Consider the following 8746-nt stretch of genomic DNA (forward strand, 5'->3'; position numbering starts at 1 on the left):
ACATGTCTCAAATGATGCAACTGTATTGCTTATGAGTAATAATAGGGATTGGATCCATAAATGTGCAAAATGTTGTACCGGTGTTAAAATTGTTGAGATTCTTTAGCCTTAAGCAGCTTTTTGACTGTTCCATCCCTGGACCTACATTTAAAAAAACACTGATTGATTTTAACGCGCTGCAGCCTTTCAGTATCATTTTTCACACAGCTGCATAATGACTAAACTTAAACATGTAGGGCTTACCTTATTTTACACTTAGCCCTCTTTATCCTGTGCTGTCTTTTTCCATAGTGTTCCTAACTTGTGACAACTGCAGTAACTGTGTGATACTAAAGCTGGTGCTCTGTGCCTCTGTGGTAGAACTGAGAGTAGACAGTAGCTTGTATAAAATGCCTTCTACTTTGTGTTTAATATTTGTCTTAGTTTACAAACCAAACTGGACTAGGTAACCAGGTAACTCCTGAGGAGTATGGGTAATGTAGTCTCGCAGAGTGTCTGTCTCAGGGTAGGTCTGAGCTCCCTGGCAGAGTACTATAAGGGGATTGGATATGCTCTGCTAATGCTATTAGTGCTGCAGCTGGGGATTACTGTCTCCAAAGGAAAGGGGAAAAGGGTGTGAAAAGTGAGAAATCATTCCGTCAGGGAATGTGTGTGTGACAGAAATTTGCATGTTTGGATCCATGTTGAAAGAATTTTTTTTTTTTTTTTTAAGGAAATCCACATAAACCGATGCACACCATCAAAGACAGCAAGTCCATGGTTTCAATGCAAAGTGTTGTGTGATTTATTTATTTATTTTTACATTTCTTTTGACTATCAAAGTACTCCAGAGATTTGAGTTAATTAGTCTATTAGGCTGGCCAGCACCTCTGAGAAGCAGACTTATTTTTAGCTAAAAGAGACATATATACATGTTGTGACTGTATTGCACACAGATTATTGGCTTTTCACCTATTTGTCTGTTAGAATATTTTGCAGGATGCCAAGAAAGAAAGCATTGCTTTCTCACACACACACACACACACACACACACACACACACACACACACACACACACACACACACACACACACACACACACACACACACACACACCTATCTATCTATCTATCTATCTATCTATCTATCTATCTAATGTGCCTGTGCTCCTCTGGTAGCAGGCATACACTACAGTGCATACATGAGAATGTTTAAATATGCATGATGTTCAAAGGGATGATAAAACAGTCTTTCTCAGAGACCCTAAAGGCAACAGTAAATCACTACTGAAAAAGAACATGTGGAAGATCAGCGGATTTCAGTATACAGTACATGTTACACAAAGGAGGCATGCTCTTGATTGTCCATCAGGCTTTCCCCATAGTTATAAACCAGCTGTTAACTAAGAATGCATGCCTTCCGGGTAAGCTGCTCGGATTGAGTAATGTAAAATAAATGCAAAAATAAAAAAATAATAAGTGTTCTAAATCACTAATCACCTCATTTGGTAAATATCATAGCATTACAAATGTGTGCAGTGTGTATCAAGAACTCACAATTATCCATGGCAAAATTATTTCACAACACATTTGTTTGTCCAATAAAACAGAACATCTTTTATACTGCCTGCTGCTGCTGGAGATGATTTTCTTAGGTTTTTCTGATTACAACAGAGCTAACAGTTTAACTCTTACATACAGTTTAAGTCAAATTTGGCCTGTTTTGACAATAAAATCTTATTCTTTTAGCCTCAAATTAGATGAATTATCCTGAAGTTACCCAAAACACAGAAATAAATGAAAATTTTGAAACAAATTGGACATAGTTGTACAGTTGCTACTAATTTTTATAAACCAAGACTGTTCTGGGTCAAATTGAACCCATATCTGTTCAGATTCATTTTAGATCCACCTGTGTAAGTCAGTTCAAGGACAATGGTGATTTTTGAGAAGCTTGAATCAGTGCCATTTCAATGAGTGTGGAAAACACAAATGCAACACAGCTTTCCTACCAATTACCTTATAATTTTTATGCTTTGTATTCTAAATATTAATTAATGTTGAATTAGTATTAATAATTATAGTTGGTAGTTATGACATTTTTTTATGGTGAGATTCTATGACGAGTGTTTCACTGCTGTAATGTTTACACAAGATTTTATAATAAATCCCATCAGCTCCAGTATGTTCCTGCCATTTTCACTTTTTGTAGAATATACTTAAACTCATTGTGCCTGTTGGGTTTTTATCTCATATTAAATAGGTGGTATTGCAAACAGAATCCCAAATCCCCCCCACCCCACCCCCTCTGAAACGAGCAGAATAAATCATCTATTTATTAGCACAGGCTATTTATGCATTCAAACTACTATCTGCAAATTCACTTGGAATTCTTGGAAATTTGGCCACATTTCAAAGTATGAAATAAATGAAGCAATAAAAACTCACATGTTTTGAAAAGCTTCTAGAATTGGGGTTTCAAATTCAAGCCCATTAGTAGAGAAAGTCAGTGTTTGTTCACGCATTACTAATCAGATAAAATCTGCACATAAACAAAGTTTTTTGTATCATTGTAACATACTATAATAGCCAGTTAGTTGAAAAAGGTATGTGCATCTCTTAGACCAAAGCATTTCTTTTCTTTCTCAACTATTTCTAAACTGTCATGAAACCAAAGCTTTGTTTTTCCTCTGTTATCCTTCACCCGTCTGTCTCTGTGTCTTAGCACCTGTTCTCTTTCTTCAGCATTCTATTCAGTATTCATTATGTCTCCCTGTCCTTCCCTTGCCATCTCACACATTTACACATCTTTCTGCTACTTGCAATAAGTCTAGAGATTGCCCTTATTAATATTTACCAACACCAAGTTACCAAGGGCAATCTGCTGAGATTTGTTCACTCCCACCATATTTTATGTGCATGCATCCATTCTTCTGTGTGCTTCAGACTGTGCTGTGTATGTATATGTGCTTGCCCGGGTGTGTTTTATTTTTCAGAATTCTAACTCTTCTCTCAGTAGCCTTAGGTATACTTCGATCAAACCCAAGAGTAACCTACGTTATCTGAGACATCAAGGCCTCCTTCGCATACAGCGCCTTTCTGTACCCCATACACAAAGCTTTTTAAGAGCCCCATTTCATTATTTATTTTGAGGTTAGCTTGAGTCTAAATTTGATGCAGAGCATTTTCTAACAGCATTGTTAGGTAACTGATAATTCTGTGTCTCCACATTTTTTTCCCGAGTTAAGCAGCAACAAGCAAGGTTGCAACAAGATTACATTATTCTGTTTGAGTAGCACTCCAACCAGGTGAGCAGATCTGACTGAATAACTGGAACAAGCAGGGTTATTTGTCTACTCAATGCTTATGTTTCTGATTGCATAGTTAACCCATTATTTATCTTTGTTGTCCTTTAGTTACAGTGTGGTTGATGGTCCTTGTGGTCAACATACTCACAATAGTGAAATGAACTACCCACTAAAAGTTTTAAAAACCTTCACACAAAATGCGTGCAACTCTTGGGGGGAAAGAATCTAGGCATTAGTATTGTGACACTGAACACTGTCAGTTCTGGAAGAATGCACTTCCAGTTATTTGTAATATATACATTGAGTGGGCATCACGTGTGTTAGTTAAGTTTTCTACAAACAAAACAACCAACTCCCTTACCCCTCCAAAAAAACTGGAAAACTTGCTGTCCTGATGAATTCCTATGTGAAAGTGGCTCATGGTTTACTGACAAAAGGGCCCACGTTAATGTTTTCAGTACACTCAAAAAAATGAAACGTTGACTTTAATTAAAATTATTTTGTCAACAGGTTCCACGAAATTGAATTATGTTAGTTTAAAGCAAAAATCTTTAGTTCATCTAATTTAAAAAAACTACTTAAGATTAACAAGACATATTTAAGACTAACTAAATCAAGTTATGTTGTATGAACATAGATGATATATTTTCAGGTTAGATAGTTTAGATTAGTTACTTCAACACATTTCTTATTTGTAGCAGTAAAATGTTAAATTTAAGTTAGATTAATTCAAATATTATATTTTCAGCCACCTTGTGCTTTATTAATTAGTTTTACATAAATCTATTTTGTCAACAGGTTCCACACAAATGAATTAAGTACATCCAACTTATTTTTTAAAATTTATTTTATTGCCAACACATTCAGTGAGCATTTGTGTAAACCCAGTCCAAAATAAAACACAACAGCTCATTAGGGTTAGTAATTAACAGTATGTAGACAGATGCAACATCAAGACTTTAAATTAAATGTCTGTATCTACCAGAAATAGAAGAAAAAAAAAAAAACGCATTGAAGATCACATAACACATTGATAAGATGACACTTGAGTTATGCACATGTGATGCTAGTAAGGTCTGTGAGTGTTTTTTTCTTTTAGTGTCTAAAATGGATAGCAAAGTTGCTATTTGCAATGATTGCTTAGGGTCAGTCCAGTAACACAATGCCAATGAAGTGCTTTCCTTTAACAATGCAAAGTGAAGTGTCCACCTCAACAGCCACAATTTAAAAAAAAAAAAAAAAAAAAAAAAAAAAAAAAAAAAAAACGTAACAACAACAACAACAACAACAATAATAAATAGTCCACTGATATTAGCAATCAAAGAAAATTACATCACCATCCCAAATAAAACTTTAACAAAACATGCCAACATTATGGTCTAACAATAAAACAGCTTGTCAGCGTTCAGTTTTTTTGCAACAGCACAGCAGTAACCATTTAACACTCGCCACTGTCAACATTTATTTTACCAGTGTTTGGGCAAAAAACTTCAGATGTAAACATTTTAACATGGAAACAATTGTTCGTCTTTAAAAGTCCACAAAATATACATTCATCCTGCATTCCCAACTTGGATGATCTGATATCCTCGTGTTGGTGTTGTTCCCAGACCATCATGAAAATGTTGTTCCAGGTTCAACATTGCAAGTGACCAATCACATTGTTGTGACGTTATTCTATTCCAAGCCATTCGTGCATTTATGAAATTCCAATGTTGCAAGGACAATATCAATTCTGCTTACTGTTTATTAAAGGGTTACGGTTAGGGTTAGGGTCAGTTGATCGGCGGACAGAGGCGGTTTCACGCAGCTTAAGTACAGTTTTTTGTTTTACGCCGGTTTTTCCCGAAGTCGCAAAAGTATGACGTCACAACATTCTGATTGGTCACTTGCAATGTTGATCCTGGAACAACATTTAGTATGATGATCTGGGAACAACACCAACACGAGGATATCAGATCAACCTCCTAACTTACCCTTAATTTTAGTATGTATTGCAATTACCTTTACAATGCACACAATGTAACACAAACTGAATATGAACATATTTCCACCTCATAACAATATGCCTTGAACGCTAATATACACACCACCCTTCAACATTTCTGGTGCAGTATCATCTCTCAATTAAATCCTTTAAATCTCAATACTTTTGATTGTCTCTTAGCTTTCAGTCTTGATGTTAACTGAGATTCAGTGCATATATCCCACCCATTAAGAGTGCACATGCAGAGGCCAGGTCTTCCAGGTCATGCAGGACACACTAGATGGTTATACCCACTGTAGGGTAATTTCCAATAAACCAAGTTCAAAAAAGAAGAGTCTATGGCTGACGCGTGTTCCTGGTTTCCAAAAGAAATGCTTCCAGTTGCATTATGATTTGAAGACTGTTTATTTATTACAAACTGAAGATGTAACAATGAACTCCTTCCTAAAAAAGCATGAAAGTTCCAAAAAATAGCAGTTATCCAGAACTAGCTGTGCACACGGTCAGAAAACCGTGAGACTCCTAACCTCTCTGTCCATGCTCCTCCCCTTCCCTCTCACACAGGGTTTCATGCTACTATTGCACTTACATAATTAAAGTGAGAGGTACCCCCTTTTAGGTTCCAATCCCAAAACAGTGACTTAAAATTACTTTATGTAAACACATATATTTTCACATTTATTAATCCTGAAAAGATGACTTATGTAATGAATCTATGAATTATAAAACAAACATGAACTCAATCGTAAATAAAAATATAAAGCAGACGTCTGGCGCTTACACCCACATCGGCTGGAGGAGTGCTGGCATCAGCTCTTTCGATGGTAAAGATAGCAAGGGTAATTTGTTCCAGCTCCCTCTGAACAGCTGTAGCTTAGACACAAAAACATAGAAAAATGGCATCCAGTTTTAAAAAAAGAAAGAAAAAGGGCCAAAGCTACCCTTTAATGACGTAAACACAATATTAGGAACATGCACCCCAGTGCGCCACTATTTTAGACTACAGATTCAACGATAAATATAAATAGTTTGGGTATACAAGAAGATTTCCCAAAACATTTAAACAGGTTCCATGCAAATTACAACAACAACAACATTACAACATGCAACAACATTAGTTATTCAAAATTTGGTTTAATACAGATAAAAAACTAAACTAAAATTACCAACCAATTATTCTTTGAAGAGGATGCTTGGGTCTTCATTCAGGTAAAAAGGTAGTGCCCTGAGGACACACTCCCTCCCCTTTTCAATGGTTTCCTTCTGTAGAGAGTGGCAGAGATACAGGAAGAGAAAACAGATATACTTTAGGATGACAGAAACTCACATTATACGCAAAATGAATGACATATCCACTGCACAGATAGACATGTACACAAGACCAACTAATCATCACATGGACATGAATAGTTAACCTGTTGGGCAGGGTTTCCACCACATTATATATGTCCATAATGGAGGTAAAGACAAACTAATACATCATCTTTTTTGCATTCAAAACATAACATAAAAACATTCACTTCTGGTTTAACCTAAATCAAGGGATCAGATTTTACATATGTTTAGGTAATTTAAATTTTCCAACGTTTTGAGTACCAAACTTTGTCTTGCTTAATATAAATGTAAGTGCACTGTGCAGCTACCATACACTAGCTGTTTAAATTTGAAAATGATCTTATTAGCCATAATATTTTGCTACCAACAGAATAACGCACCTGTGTGGCTGGGGCCAAAGTTTGTCTAATTTTCTTCCCTGCAACGCCTCCTTTTTTCTTGAAGACTTTTATGAGCTGGTCAGTGTATTGGTCAAGTTGTGTAAAAAGCCTTGGAACATGTGCAGCAGTAGTAATCCTCACATATTCTGCTTCCACCTGAAAATATGTCAACAAACACAACATACTGTACTGTAAATATACATACTATATGTACACATATACAAACTAAAACTAATGTAGTAAGACCTCATTAAAGCTATAATTTTAACACAAACATTTACACAAAATGCTAATGGAGCCATTACAGCTTTTATTGTTATTTATCAAGTTCCAAAAAATATTGATCACAGCTGATCTGAAAAGAATTTCATGCCTCAGGCCCTTGAACTGCAACCTTTACCATGATTCAGATGTGGAGAAGAAATAACAGGGGCATGGGATAGGTCACAAAAGAAAACTTAACTTATAAAACAGTTTTTTTTTTAAAAGTATAACAGTTCACATACCACATACAAGCTCAGCAATACCACATACACCACATCAGTATAGGAGGGAGCAGGTAAAGGCAGGATCTGAGATTTATAAAGAAAAAAAATAATTAATTCCTTAATTTCAAGAAGCAAATTATTGTTTAAATTACAACTAAATAAAATACTACTCAGAAGAAAAGCAAGAGATTGACACTGCCATGTGCTAACTTTCTATAGAAGCAATTATCACCAGGTCTGTCGACCTCCATTGTCTGTCCACTCATGTCTTGAATAATTTTATTAAAAAAAATTAAGTGTGTACTTTCACAAACTGTAATTTATAACTACATTGATATGTATAACTCCGCTAGGAAACATGCTGTATTTACAGACCATTTTTACATAATACAGATTACTGATAGAGCAGAACAATGGTGTCACAGTGGCTTTCGCCCTTGACTTTTTGGATTTTAAATGTCACTTTATGCTATCCTTGCTATCCTATTCGATATTTCCGACTCTCGGATTACAGAAAAGGAATCCCAAGAAAGCAAATGGAAAAATAAGCCCTTGAAAGAATAACCCCATGAACCCCTGTAGCTAATCCCTTAATAAAACAAAAAACAATAAAAATGTTTCTTACACAGTCCACAAAATAAGCATGTCCAGGACCCAGTAAAACTAATGTAAAACAAGCACACGCAAACGATATAACATGTCTTGTAAGACAAACGCAAAATATAACCATGCTGGACATATAGATACTACACAACATAGTCAAAGAAAAAAAGTGGTCTTACCTCTCAAAGAAACAGCAGCTTGGCGCCAAAACAGCCTTTTTCAGTTAAATTTGAAGTCTTGCGCATGAGCAGGCACAAGCCGTGAAACCTTCTTGTTCTGCGCGGTTTCATTACAACTGTTTTTGCATTACTGCCACCTTGTGGATATACAAGGTATATCGTTCCTAATTGACTTAACTTAAATGTTATGCGATCAAGTAACACATTAGTATTATGTACGTTGAATAATAGACACAATTACGTAGACTTGATTAGAAAAACATATGTTAACTTAACAAAAACATATATTTTAAGTAAAATGAAAATAAATAATTAATATACACTGAACAATCCACCTCATTCATTTTTTTGAGTGTAGGTACGATTCATATAAACATTTGCTATGCACTTTTCCATTTCTTTTTCATACAGGGATATATAGTGCGCTTATGTATTTTCAGCAACTTCTCATATTTTGAATAATTTATACCCACACTAAACTAAAGTAC

At 35.3% G+C, this 8746-nt stretch overlaps 1 long non-coding RNA gene across 2 annotated transcripts; it reads right to left on the bottom strand.

The window, feature by feature from the left end:
* Positions 1-4556: 4556 nt before the first annotated feature.
* Positions 4557-8405, bottom strand: LOC106674623 (uncharacterized). 2 transcript variants are annotated; one of them, XR_003024966.2, is made up of 5 exons: positions 8259-8405; positions 7495-7560; positions 6989-7144; positions 6444-6536; positions 4557-6146 (listed from the first exon to the last, which is right to left on the bottom strand). It is a non-coding gene; the product is annotated as an uncharacterized LOC106674623 (long non-coding RNA). The 2 variants fall into 2 exon arrangements; XR_013092968.1 differs by lacking the exon at positions 8259-8405 and adding an exon at positions 8102-8236.
* Positions 8406-8746: the final 341 nt, after the last annotated feature.

This window comes from Maylandia zebra, linkage group LG14 (genome assembly GCF_041146795.1).
Source record: "Maylandia zebra isolate NMK-2024a linkage group LG14, Mzebra_GT3a, whole genome shotgun sequence".
Taxonomy (NCBI): domain Eukaryota; kingdom Metazoa; phylum Chordata; class Actinopteri; order Cichliformes; family Cichlidae; genus Maylandia; species Maylandia zebra.